The sequence below is a fragment of the Protopterus annectens genome, chromosome 11.part0 (genome assembly GCF_019279795.1).
Source record: "Protopterus annectens isolate FY-2018-M chromosome 11.part0, PAN1.0, whole genome shotgun sequence".
NCBI lineage: Eukaryota > Metazoa > Chordata > Ceratodontiformes > Protopteridae > Protopterus > Protopterus annectens.
Genome location: NC_056745.1, coordinates 1,479,322,478 through 1,479,335,111, shown reverse-complemented (window position 1 = coordinate 1,479,335,111; position 12,634 = coordinate 1,479,322,478). Strand labels below are relative to the sequence as shown.

The 12,634-nt window shown below is 47.0% G+C and overlaps 1 long non-coding RNA gene across 1 annotated transcript in view; it reads right to left on the bottom strand.

Moving 5' to 3' along the window:
- LOC122815921 overlaps positions 1-11,740 on the bottom strand; it is a 119,338-nt gene extending 107,598 nt beyond the window's left edge. Inside the window, exon 1 of the long non-coding RNA XR_006367014.1 lies at positions 11,246-11,740. This is a non-coding gene — a long non-coding RNA (uncharacterized LOC122815921). The remainder of the gene's footprint in view (positions 1-11,245) is intronic.
- Between the last annotated feature and the right edge of the window lie 894 nt (positions 11,741-12,634).

Sequence of the window (12,634 nt, the reverse complement as noted above, 5' to 3'; positions counted from 1 at the left end):
CCTGCAGCTTTCCAAGCTAGAGATCCGAGCTCCACGTTCCTCCCCCTTAGCCATAATACCCTGCTACCTCCTTCCAATCCTCAGATCTTGTTTGCTGTGGCTTTGTCAGGCACGTGTTTCTCGAGCTCCTAGCATTTAGGTGATTGTAAGTAGATTTTTTTCTCAAAAATCTTTCTAGCTTGTGTGTGTGTGGATAGTATAATTCCCTAGTTTAACCCCCTGAGTTTTACCCTCGTAGTTTAAAGCTTGGTGAACCCTTTCCCTTACAGTGTTTGTGTGGGCGCGTGTGTGTTTTAGTTTAGAAATCATGGCCGAGGCCCCAAAGGCCATCTTTTCTAAGTACACTGAGTGTGGCCATAAGCTTTCCCCAGCGGATGGCCACACTCAGTGCATCCTCTGCCTGGGGGTACCACATTTATCATTGGGCTGCCAAATTTGCACAGCCTTTAACCCCCGGGCCCTGAGGGATAGGAAGAATAATCGGATTCTGGTGGGTCTCCTACCTGTGGAGTCTGCTTCCTCCTCCTCTCCCTCGGTGGCTACAGCCGCGGCTGCACAGCTTGCTGTCCCCTCTCCCCTGGCTGGGACTCAACCTCCCACTTCCTCCCAGGGAGAGGAGAGAGGGAGAAAGAGGCATAGAAGCCACAAGCGGCAGGCAGACTCTGCCAACTCGGCCCCGGCTGCTAAACTGCTCTCCTCACCCCAGAAGGTCTCCGGGCCTTCCTCCCCTCGGCTCCGTTCTCCACGTTTTTTCCCGGAGCCGGAGGAGGAGGCCAGACCATCTTCAAAGGTCATCACGGCGGCCCTCCCGGCCAGCTTCGGTGGCCTCCTCTAGGTCAACCCGTAGCCTCTCAGATGCTGATACGGACCGGATGATGCGTCGTTTCCTCCAAACCCAACTGCAGATGGGAGTGCTGCTGCCTCCCCCCTCTGGGGGGGGGGTTTCAGCCACACATTTTGCCCCGATAGCTCCTTCTCCGATCCACTATCGGGTTTCAGAGCCTTTGGATCAGAGGAGTCTTGGAGTCAGGGAGTCGGCGCCGATGGTTATCGCTAGCTCAACACTGGCCATGCCCTCGAGTTTATCGGATCAGAGCTCTCGAGGCAGAGATTCGTACATCGGATCCGAGGGGGCCAGTGGGTCTTCGGCTCAGTTTCGGTCAGAGCACACTTCCCTCTTGGGTCCGAGAGCTTCGGCTCAGACGCCGATCCCCGTGCCGGATCAGAGGGTGTTAACCACGGAGCAGAGAGAGATCGGTTCACCCTCGGCTTTCGACGTGGTGGAGAGGATCCTCTAGAGAGGTTCGAGACCCCCTGCTCTTTCTTCGGATTCCACCTCTACTCCCTTGCAGCTGGGCTTCTCTTCCATAATCCAGTCCCAGGGACAGCTTGCGTTGACGCCCCAGCCCGTTCCACTGGTGGAACAAGACCCTGTTGGTGAGCCCTCCTCGGACAGTCCCACCGAAGAGGCACCTCACAAACATGTGTAAGAGGAGGCACTTGGACTCCCCCGAGGCCCTCACGGAAGACACCGATTTGGAGGAAGGGGAAGGTTCCCCCAGGTCACCCCCCCGAGGATGTCTCCTTTGGAGACATTATGGAAATGCTTCGCCTAAAGGGGGGGGGGGTGGTCAGCCCAAAAACCTTCCTCGGACGAGTCAGTGTTCCTGGAGGCGTTCTTTGCAGGCCCGTCCACCTCTTGGGTGTTCCCTTCGGCCGACCCCCTGGTTGACCTCATCACTACCAGGGCATGGAAGGAACCGGATACTGTAGAGCCAATCCCCAGGAAGTCGGATCAGATTCTTAGTCCCCCTGTGGATAGGACAGCTTGGAGTAAGGGTTCCCCAGTAGATGCCATGGTGGTGGCGGCAGCCACCAAAAGGAACTTGCTCAGGATAGTTCCTCGATCCATCCCCCTGATAAAGGAGTCTCGGCCGATGGATCATATCAGGAAGCGGATGTTTGCTTCAGCTACCTTTTCAATAAGGGCGTTGAATTATTTGGCCCATGTAATTAGACTTCAGTGTGATCTGGTGAAAGAATACGCTGAGCGTGAAAGAATACGCTGAGCCCCCCCCCCCCAAAGTCCATGTAGGCCGAGGACAAATGGACTTTCTCTGCTCGCATGGCCACTCTGAAATCTGTTTCAAACACGTCTATGCGGCTACTTTCCCATGCCATGGAGGGAGCCGCTAGAGCCAATGGGTCCGCCTGGCTCCGGGCTTTGTGATTTTGCGGAACCTTTCAAGGCGTCCTTCGCGAACACACCCTTCGACGGCTTTACCCTATTTGGGAAGACCGTCCGCAACACACTGGTTCAGAGCGAGGAAGATGCTGTCTGCTGGAGTCCGCTTTTTGGCTCCTCAAAGGTCTTTTCCAGGAACCAGAGAGGACAAAAGAAGATGTGGTTCCGGAAGTCTCAGCAGTCCTGTTACGCCCTGGACCCTTCGTCTTTCAGAGGCAGAGGGGGACAAGGTAGACACCGGTCCAGAAGCAAAGGGGGGCCGAAAAATTTTGGGTCGCGGGAACCTTTTTCTGACCGACCCACGCAGCAGAGGTTGCCCGACTGCTCCTCTCTGGAGGCAGTCGGGGGGTGTTTCTCAAAGCACTTGGCCCAATGGGAGTCTATCAGAATAGACCGCTGGGTGCTTAGAATAATATCCAGAGGTTACTCGATCCCTTTCATAAACCTGCCTCCTCAGTCGAGGCGCCTCCCCGATGTTCCACTCAGTCAGAGGGAGGCTGCAGCTTTAGAGGTAAAAAAGCTGCTAGAAAAGAGCCATCCAGCACGTCCCTGCAGGACAATCTGGATTAGGCAATTACTCCAGGCTCTTTTTGGTGCCAAAAAAGACGGGGGACTTAGGCCTATTCTCGACTTTTCAACAATGAACGTCTTCATTGCCAAGGAGAAATTCCGGATGGTCAAACTTCAATCCATTCTGCCCTTGCTGCAGGAGAAGGACTGGATGTGCTCCATAGACCTCAAGGATGCGTACTATCACATTCTCATGGACAGGCGATCCAGGAGGTTCCCCCGCTTTCGGCTAGGGGCCAGTCATTACCAGTTCAGGGTCCCACCCTTCGGTCTCACCACAGCCCCCAGGGCGTTCACCAAGGTCATGGCAGTTGTAGCGGCCCACCTGAGACTTCAGGGAATACAGGTTTTCCTTACCTAGACGACTGGCTCCTTACTGTCCCCACCAGGCATCTACTCTGCTTAGCCATGGATTGCTTCCTACTTCTAGCGTCCCGAATGGGGATCACCATAAACTTGAAGTAGTCATCCCTTCAACCAGTTCAAGTCTTGGATTTCATAGGGGCCAAAATAGACATGCTTCAGACCAAGGCCTTCTTGACATCAGACAGACTTCGCAGTTTGACCTTACACGTTTTAGCCCTTCTTCAGTCACCGGCCCTGTCAGCGGAGTCAGTCCTGAGGGCTTTAGGGTCCATGACAGCAGCAATCTCGCACCCTTAGCTTGCTTACACATGAGGATTCTCCAGTGGACTTTGCAGGTTCAGTGGTCCATCCTTCACCACCCGTTGGACTTACCGATTCCTCTCAGCAGAGTTTGCAGAAATTCCCTCATCAGATTCCTCTCAGCAGAGTTTGCAGAAATTCCCTCATCTGATGGCTCCAATCTCGAGAGCTTCAGGAAGGTCGACCGTTTATGCCGCAACCTCAAGCCACGGTGACCACGGACGCTTCTCGCCTCGGGTGGGGGGGGGGGCATTACTTGGGCAGAACTGTCCAAGGTACGTGGACTCTGACAGAGACCATCCTGCATATCAATGTTCTGGAGATGAGGGCAGTGCTTCTAGTGTTGCAAGTCCTTCATGCCTTTCCCCCTCCAGGGACTATTGCGATTCAGTCAGATATGTCAGTGATCTGGTACATCAACAAACAGGGGGGAACCACTCTTACCCTCTTTGCCGAGAGGCCATGAGAGTTTGGGACTGGGCGATATCCACCAACTGTTTTCTGTTAGCAATGCACATTCCGGGTCGGTCCAACATCCTAGCGGACAAACTGAGTCGAACTATCCTCTCACCTTACCAGTGGTATCTCAATCCCTTAGTGGCGAAACAGATCTTCCGCAAGTGGGGTCAGCCTTGCTGCGATCTCTTCGCATCGCCTTCCAATGCAAAGTGCAGCAAGTTTTTTGCTCTAATTCCCCCTCAGGGGGAACGCTCCAGAGACTCTCATGCTTCATGCTTGGCCACCCAGTCTTCTTTATGCTTATCCTCCTCTTCCGTTGATAACAAAATTCTTACAGAAAGCTCGTCGGTTGGGGAACAAGATTATCCTCATAGCCCCATTCTGGCCTCATCAAGCCTGGTTCCTGTGCCTACAGTCTCACCTTATAGCTCCTCTCTGGACCTTGGATCCCATCCCGGATCTGATATCTCATCCTTTGGGACTGATACCCTCAAATCTGGTCGATCTCAAGGTCACAGCTTGGTTGAGCCAGTTCCATTAGTTGCTAGGACTCCCGGTATCTCGTCTGCAGTCGGATCTATCCTGGTAGCGGTGCATAAGCCTTTTACCAGGAAGGTTTACAATAGTAAATGGAAGCGGTTTTGCATTTGGCGTCTCATAGGAGTTTGGACCCTTTCACTAATCCCATCCCAGCAGTGCTCGATTTCCTCTCTCATATTTTTCAGCAAGTGGCCAGTTCTTCTACTGTAAAGGTTCAAATGGCTGCCATCTCCCATTTTCACATTGGGGACAATCTCAATCCTCTCACATCCACCAAGATTTGCAAGACCTTTCTGAAAGGTACGTTCCTCGAGACCTCCTACTAGGAACCCCGTCCCACCATGGGATCAAACTTTGGTCCTTCAGGCTCTGACTGGACCTCCTTTTGAACCTGCAGCTTCTGTTGATTTTGAAATTCTTGCTCTGGAAAACTGTCTTTTTGGTAGCGATTACCTCTGCTAGAAGGGTGTCGGAACTTCAGGCCCTCTGCATTAAAGCCCCGTATCTTGTTTTCCATAAGGACAGGGTCTCTCTCAGGACTAACCTGTCCTTTCTACCTAAAGTGGCCTCCGAGGCGAACATCAATCAGTCCATTAATCTTCGTTTTTTTCTCTAATTACCAAAACAAAGTGGAGTACAAACTTCATTTGTTAGATGTTCATAGACCGTTACGTTTTTATTTACACAGAACAGATGCATTCCGCAAGTCTGATCAGCTCTGTCTCCTTTGCAAAACCCTTCTTCGGTAAGCCTGTGTCGAAAGTAACTCTGGCCAGATGGATTTAGAATTGCATTCTGCTCACATACAAACTATCTGGCCTGCCGGAGCCTACAGGGGCTCATGCTCATTCTACCCACTCTATGGCTACATCTGCTGCATTCTAGTCGGGAGTTCCCTTGGATGACATTTGCTCTGTGGCTACTTGGGCGTCCTCTCATACCTTTATCTCTCACTATAAATTGGATTTAGTGTCTAGAGGTAGGGGAGCCTTTGGCTCTGCAGTGCTCTGGAATATCCTTTCCTGAGGACCTCCCAAGTTTTTTGGTAGCTGGGGACTCTGTCCCACAGGTTGATGATCAAATGAAGTTACCTACTTCAGATAAAGAAGTTATGTACTCACCATAACATTCCATCTGAGTAGGTAACTCCATTTGTCAGCAACAGACCCTCCCTCCTTCCCCCTAACCTGGTTCTTTGATTACCTGAACCCTAGGATGTTTTCTCAGGTCTTTTGTTTAATCCTTAGGATATGATTCTTCAGGTTGTTGTTTTGTCGTTGTGAGGTTATATAGATGGGCAAACGCGATCTGAGGATTGGAAGGAGGTAGCAGGGTATTATGGGTAAGGGGGAGGAGCTTGGAGCTCGGATCTCTAGCTTGGAAAGCTGCCGGATCAGATCAGATACCCACAGGTTGCTGACAAATGAAGTTACCTACTCAGATGGAACGTTATGGTGAGTACATAACTTCTTTTTTCCACACAGTCAGAAATTAACATTTTCTGTTTAAGCAGTCCCATGATATGCTGTTGATATTTTAGCATATGAAATTGACAGTTTAAAGCACTGATTGCCAAGGTTGCAGAAGTGTAAACCTTCTTACCCCATCTATCCAGCGCCCTGGAATTTCTATCAAAAGGGGTAGGATTTTTAGCTGTAGATGCCTTAATGCCCTTGGCACCCTGAGAAATGGTTTCAGGATCTGCAACAGGATTTTTGAAAAGGAATTTGTGGGAGTCAGGGACCCTGTAGTATCTGTCCGGCTTACAGGGAGCTGGAGGCAGAGAATCAGGAGTCAAACTAGATTCTGAAAAAACATCAACAATGTCTAGAACAGGAGGTATAGCCAAAGGCCTATGCTGAGGAAGAAGAAGAAAATCCTTAAGTCTCTAGATTCAGAGAAATCCTGACTTTCCCAGTGGAAATGTTCCCTTAAGGTAAGTAAAGTTTCCCCAAAAGAAGAATCCTAGGGGGGGGAGAAGGAATGGAATCTTCTGCATCAGAGTCCTCATAAGTAGGTATAGACAATTCCTGCTCATTAGAAGAGTCAGAAGAAATAAAATCCTGTTCAGTAGATTCATAATCAATGTCTTGCCTAGGCCTTTTAGAAGGGGGGGGGGGGTTGGCTACCCCTGATCAGAGTAATTAAATCTTCAGCCATTTTGATCATTTGTTTAAGCATAGGGGCCTGCACATGTGGCTCAGGCGTCGGTTTTTTAGGCATAGGTCCAGATTTTGGCCTTAGTTTTGAAGATGGTGTCAGTCTAATATACAAATCTGTAGGCCTGAAAACACCCTCAGAAGCCGTTGCCTGCACAGCGGCTCTGGACCCATCCAAGGTAGAGACATTCGCGGGTTCCATAACTGAAGCATCTCGCGGCATACCGGACTCAGAATGGGTCTCAGTAGAGGCCTGCGAATCAGAAGTAGCAGGTATCAGGGGCTGCAAAAGCACCTCACTGAGTACTGGTGACTGGCTTAGGAGAAGCGTCGTCAGCAGTTTTGGACCTCAACGGCCTGTCTCTGTCTTTTTCTTTGTGTTTGTTTAGGTATTCCAGTAGTCGGATTGCTAACCGATTACATTTCTGGATAATTAAAGCGTGAGCCAAAATATTTAGAAGCAAAAATGTACCAACGTTTGATAGTGCATTGATTGAATAAAGCACAAAACCGACAGCAAGGTATGTTATGGTCAGGGCCTAGGCAAGGAATACAGTACAAATGAAAATCCTTATAAGGTATTTGCTTCCCACAAGTAATGCAATTATTAACTTTTAACTGCGGTGGTGGTGCTACGGTAGCGTTGTCACCTCACAGTTAGATGTTGTCCGTTCGATTCTCAGTTAGAGTGTCTTCTGTGTGGCACCATGCGTGAATGGGCATTCCTTCGTTGAAGGTTGTGCGTTAGGCCCGGTAAGCCAGCAAGTAAAAATCTACTGCCAGCAAGCCAGCACGTAAAAATCTACTGCCAATCATTAGCGGACCAGAGTTCCGCTGTGGCGACCCCTAACCGGGAAAAGCCGAAAGACACAACAACTGACATAGGTAAGGAGCAAGAAAATGTTTCCCCAATGGGGTACTTAGCTTTTTAGTTGAAGACTTCGTATCTGAAACTCGAAAATGAAAATTTCAGGAGTCTGCCAACCGGCACTTGCAAACTGCTTCTGCCTTGCAAACTGCTTCTGCTTCGGGCACCGCGCGGCAAGAAAGACTGATGTAATGGCATCGGCTGCATGTTTTATACCCCCTGACATCATGGAAGAAGAGACAGCAACCGATGCAGGACCCAAGACTTTGTTAATCAGGCCGACTGAGGGCAACCTGCCAGCAGATTACTCAAATGTAATGACTGCAACAGTGAAACACGAAGAACATCCAAATATCTTGTTGCTCAGGCATTTCAATCACTCAAGTTCTGAATGGCACAGCTCATGAATACCAACAAGCTGGGCAAACTGTAAAGCTACCCACTAGATGCCAACATTCTTGACATGGTCCTCACCAACCGCCCCCCTTGCCTGTACCCCAAACAGCATCTCCTAGTCCCTGGCTAAATATGATCACAAACTGGTAACCTTTTCTGTCAGGCCTAGTGACATTAATCAACAAATGAAACCAGCTGCAGGTATTTCTCTACGGCAAACCTACTTCAGCGTGTAGAAAATGTGAAATTCTCAACAAACCCTCGATAACAGACCCAAATGAGGACTGCCACATTCCCCTCAGACCTTTTCTATGGTGCTGTTTAGGTGTTAGTAAAGTCAGTACCCATCTGTCCCAAACATAATGGTAAATTCAGGAATAAATGTCTATGGTAGAACTCCCATATAAAATTATATAATAAAAAAAGGAAAATAAACATTTGTAAGAAATTCCCATCCCCCTACTGTAAACCCACACTAACATATATGCAAGGAACATAAGAGCACTATTAGAAAATGTTATGAGTCTGGACTTAGAGGTTGCCACAGATGCCAAAAGGATACTACAAATTTTAATTCAGCAAGTCAGAAAATCAATGAAATATCTCCAGTAATGCACCAAGCTCATCTAGATTACATACACTGATCCCAGCGATATAGTCGACACATTAGCAGACAAATTTAGTGCCGTTACCCCACCTACTCACACTGCTGCCCCTACTATTCCTGAAAACTTAGCGTACTCTGAAATCACCTATGACAAAATTAGACTCCCCAAATGCTAAAAATGATTTTTACACAGGACCACAAAAGCAGACAGGTTACACTTTCATCAGTACCAAGCATGTACTACCGGAGCCTTTAAAGTGTTCAACCTCAACTGGTCTACTGGAGAATAGCGACTGTCACTCACCTACACAAGTGTAGCCCCTGTACAGACCTAGGTAATTACAGGCAGTGACTATAAAGGTATAGAACATAACAGCACAACACGTGTGGACACAGACAACTTAAATGAACTACACAATTGCTCATTTTGGTTTTGTGAAGGTCAGTTTCTGCCTCCTGACCCTAGTAAGCTGTTTTAAAAAGGCTGCAAAGGTTGTGGACAGTGGCTGTTCTGTGCACACTAATCTTTACCTGGTCAAAGCATTTGGTACTATTTCCCCAAGATGAGTTACTGAAAAATTAGACAAACTTGGATTTATAAAGTCAATGAAGGGGACTGGAAGTATGTATTATGAGGTGTGCAAGGTAAGCGATGGAATGGATGGAGTAAGGGTAATGGGAAAAAGGAACGCTAGGGAATAACAAGAGAACAGGTGATGGGAAAAAGGAACGCTAGGGAATAACAAGAGAACAGGTGACGGGAAAAAGGAAAGCTAGGGAATAAGAGAACAGGTGACGGGGAAAAAGGAACGCTAGGGAATAACAAGAGAACAGGTGACGGGAAAAAGGAACGCTAGGGAATAGAAAGAGAACAGGTGACGGGGAAAAAGGAACGCTAGGGAATAACAAGAGAACAGGTGACGGGAAAAAGGAAAGCTAGGGAATAAGAACAGGTGACGGGAAACAGGAACGCTAGGGAATAACAAGAGAACAGGTGACGGGAAAAAGGAAGCTAGGGAATAACAAGAGAACAGGTGACAGAAAAAGGAAAGCTAGGGGATAACAAGAGAACAGGTGACGGAAAAAGGAAAGCTAGGGAATAACAAGAGAACAGGTGACGGAAAAAGGAACGCTAGGGAATAACAAGAGAACAGGTGACGGGAAAAAGGAAAGCTAGGGAATAACAAGAGAACAGGTGACGGAAAAAGGAAAGCTAGGGAATAACAAGAGAACAGGTGACGGAAAAAGGAACGCTAGGGAATAACAAGAGAACAGGTGACGGGAAAAAGGAAAGCTAGGGAATAACAAGAGAACAGGTGACGGAAAAAGGAACGCTAGGGAATAACAAGAGAACAGGTGACGGGAAAAAGGAAAGCTAGGGAATAACAAGAGAACAGGTGACGGAAAAAGGAAAGCTAGGGAATAACAAGAGAACAGGTGACGGAAAAAGGAACGCTAGGGAATAACAAGAGAACAGGTGACGGGAAAAAGGAACACTAGGGAATAACAAGAGAACAGTTGACGGGAAAAAGGAAAGCTAGGGAATAACAAGAGAACAGGTGACGGGAAAAAGGAACGCTAGGGAATAACAAGAGAACAGGTGACGGGAAAAAGGAACGCTAGGGAATAACAAGAGAACAGTTGACGGGAAAAAGGAAAGCTAGGGAACAGTAACAGAATGAGTGACAGGGAAACAGGAAATTTAGGGAAACAGGCAATGGAAGAAAGGAAACCTAGGGAACAGTACGACAGCAGAGTAAAGATGCACATGTTACAGTAAGAGTAAAACTTGCAGTGCAAAAATACATGCTTGCACTCCATGCCTCACACTAACTGAAAGTGTAAACTTGCACTAACTGCCACACAACTTGCATTCTACACTGCACACTGACCTTTGCAACCTCTAGCAACCTGGGCAAGAAGTATTCACAAGTAGCAGTACCCCCAAAACAAACATTAGAACAGTACTTGCACTACAATACAATTGTCACTGAATAGGTGGCGACTGTTACTCTGCAAAACATTTACCTAGATGAAAAACGACTAAACTTGCACCCCTAGAACTAGGAAACTTTCTGAAGCCAGTAGCATGAGCAATACCAAAGTTATACAACAGTCCTATTAAAGCACTTGAGGATGATGAAAATACATTCAATGCAATAGTATTCACATTGGGATAGCAACAATAAGTACAACCACTGCAAGGAACCACATTGGGATAGCAACAGTAAACAGAACCACCCCAAGGAACGCTTACAGGCATCCAAGCCACATGAGCAAAGGCAATACAGTGCTCCAGCAGTAATCGAGAATGGCAACATATTCAACGTAATAGAACTTCAGTCTTTTAACAATAGTGAGAAGGACAGTACATTCAATCCAAAAGAATCATAGCAGGAAAGCTAAGAACAGGCAGTACAGAACAGTGCAGCAAAACATACATTAAAAGACCCGAATCAACCACGTCATCACAAGTAACCAAAACAGCTGAATCTCAATGTGCTACGAGAAACCAGCTCCAGCTAAATGACCACGCTGCTAGGGAAACAGGTTGCCCAAGGATGTTAATCAGGGTTTTATCCCTGTAGGTCATGGGACTGGGTTAGGTCACACAATTAAAACTGTAATGAAGCTAACAGGCAGATGGCTTCTATAGTACATACTTAATACACCCAACTCCAAAATTGAAAAAAGGAATTGAAACAAGTGTAGGCATGAAATTTGTGAATACTTACCATTTGAAGCGGTAGAAGTCGTACAGTTTTATGGGGCACTGTAGTGGGTTTTCAGGGTTTTCAAGCTGCTCAACATACGTTTCTTCTAAAGCTTAAAAAACAAGAACTGCTATAAGTACATTTTTATAAACACTGCATTGGAGTACATCTGTAGGCTGGCAGATTTGCAGTGGCATCAACAGCTTCTGCAGGCATTTCAAAAATAAATGTGAAAGATAACAGTAATCTTCTTATGAGAGCTGTGCAGTGCATATTTATGAGACACAGACTACCAGTGTGCACTTCTCTACAGAGAGTGGGTGTGGCAAAACAGAGAAAGTGCGGGTGTGGCAATACAAGGCTGTTTTTGTGGTTCCAATTACTGTACTTCAGGTCACGCCTACTTAACTAAACACTTCTGCATACATTATACATGCAAGCTACATTAGACCTACCTTCCCAAAGAATTCAGGGGATCTTCAGTAAAGAACAGCTTCATGTAAACTGATCACGATCATCTTTCTCAATGTACTGTATAATAAATTAAAACCAACCACTCCAAAACACAGTGTTTTTCTTTTAATTAACGCCTGATAAGGAAGTCACAAGGCAAAGGAAAATAATTCACTAATGCTACACACTGACACTATAAACTAAATACAGGTAGTGGGATCTGTACCAGCCATAGAAGATTTGGATGAAGACCCTCTACAGTGTGTAACCATTACAATTTCCTCTTCAGATACATAAACCTCAGCATAATACTCATGCCCAGATGCATGCCAGTTGGACCCCCAATACACTGAACTGTCAAACTTGAAATACAAAAATAAGAAAACTGCATACTTGTCCATTTTACAGAAAATGCATTTACTGGTGCTGGATGCAGAGAAATTTCAGAACACACCAGACACAAGAGGGACATACACTGACTGCATAAAGTAAGTGTATAACCAGTGCATGAGCATAACAGAGGGGGAACATGCACTCACTGCATAAAGAGTGTACAACCAGGGTCTATATTAAAACACCAAAAGGGAGAAATATCGAAAGTTCACATGAGAAAAAATACAGTAACTCGACATTGCTATTGTGGGGGGGCTGCACCCCCTCCGCTAAATATATATTCCAACTCCGAGATCACACTACAGTGAAGAAAGGGCAAATATTCTGATCTTCACTGTACTGCAATAAAAAAAAAAAACAAGAGTTCCTGCATATTCGCTCATGTGAGCGTGCGATATTTCTCCCTTTCGCTGTTCTAACAGAGACCCTACAACAAGTACATGAATCAGGTCATCTATGAATGACTTAGCACCCTGTTCTCCACGAACAAGCAGTGCACTGCTGGAGAGACGGCCCCCTTCCAGCCTGGTTCCAACCCAGTGACTAGCACAGCTCAGACGACAT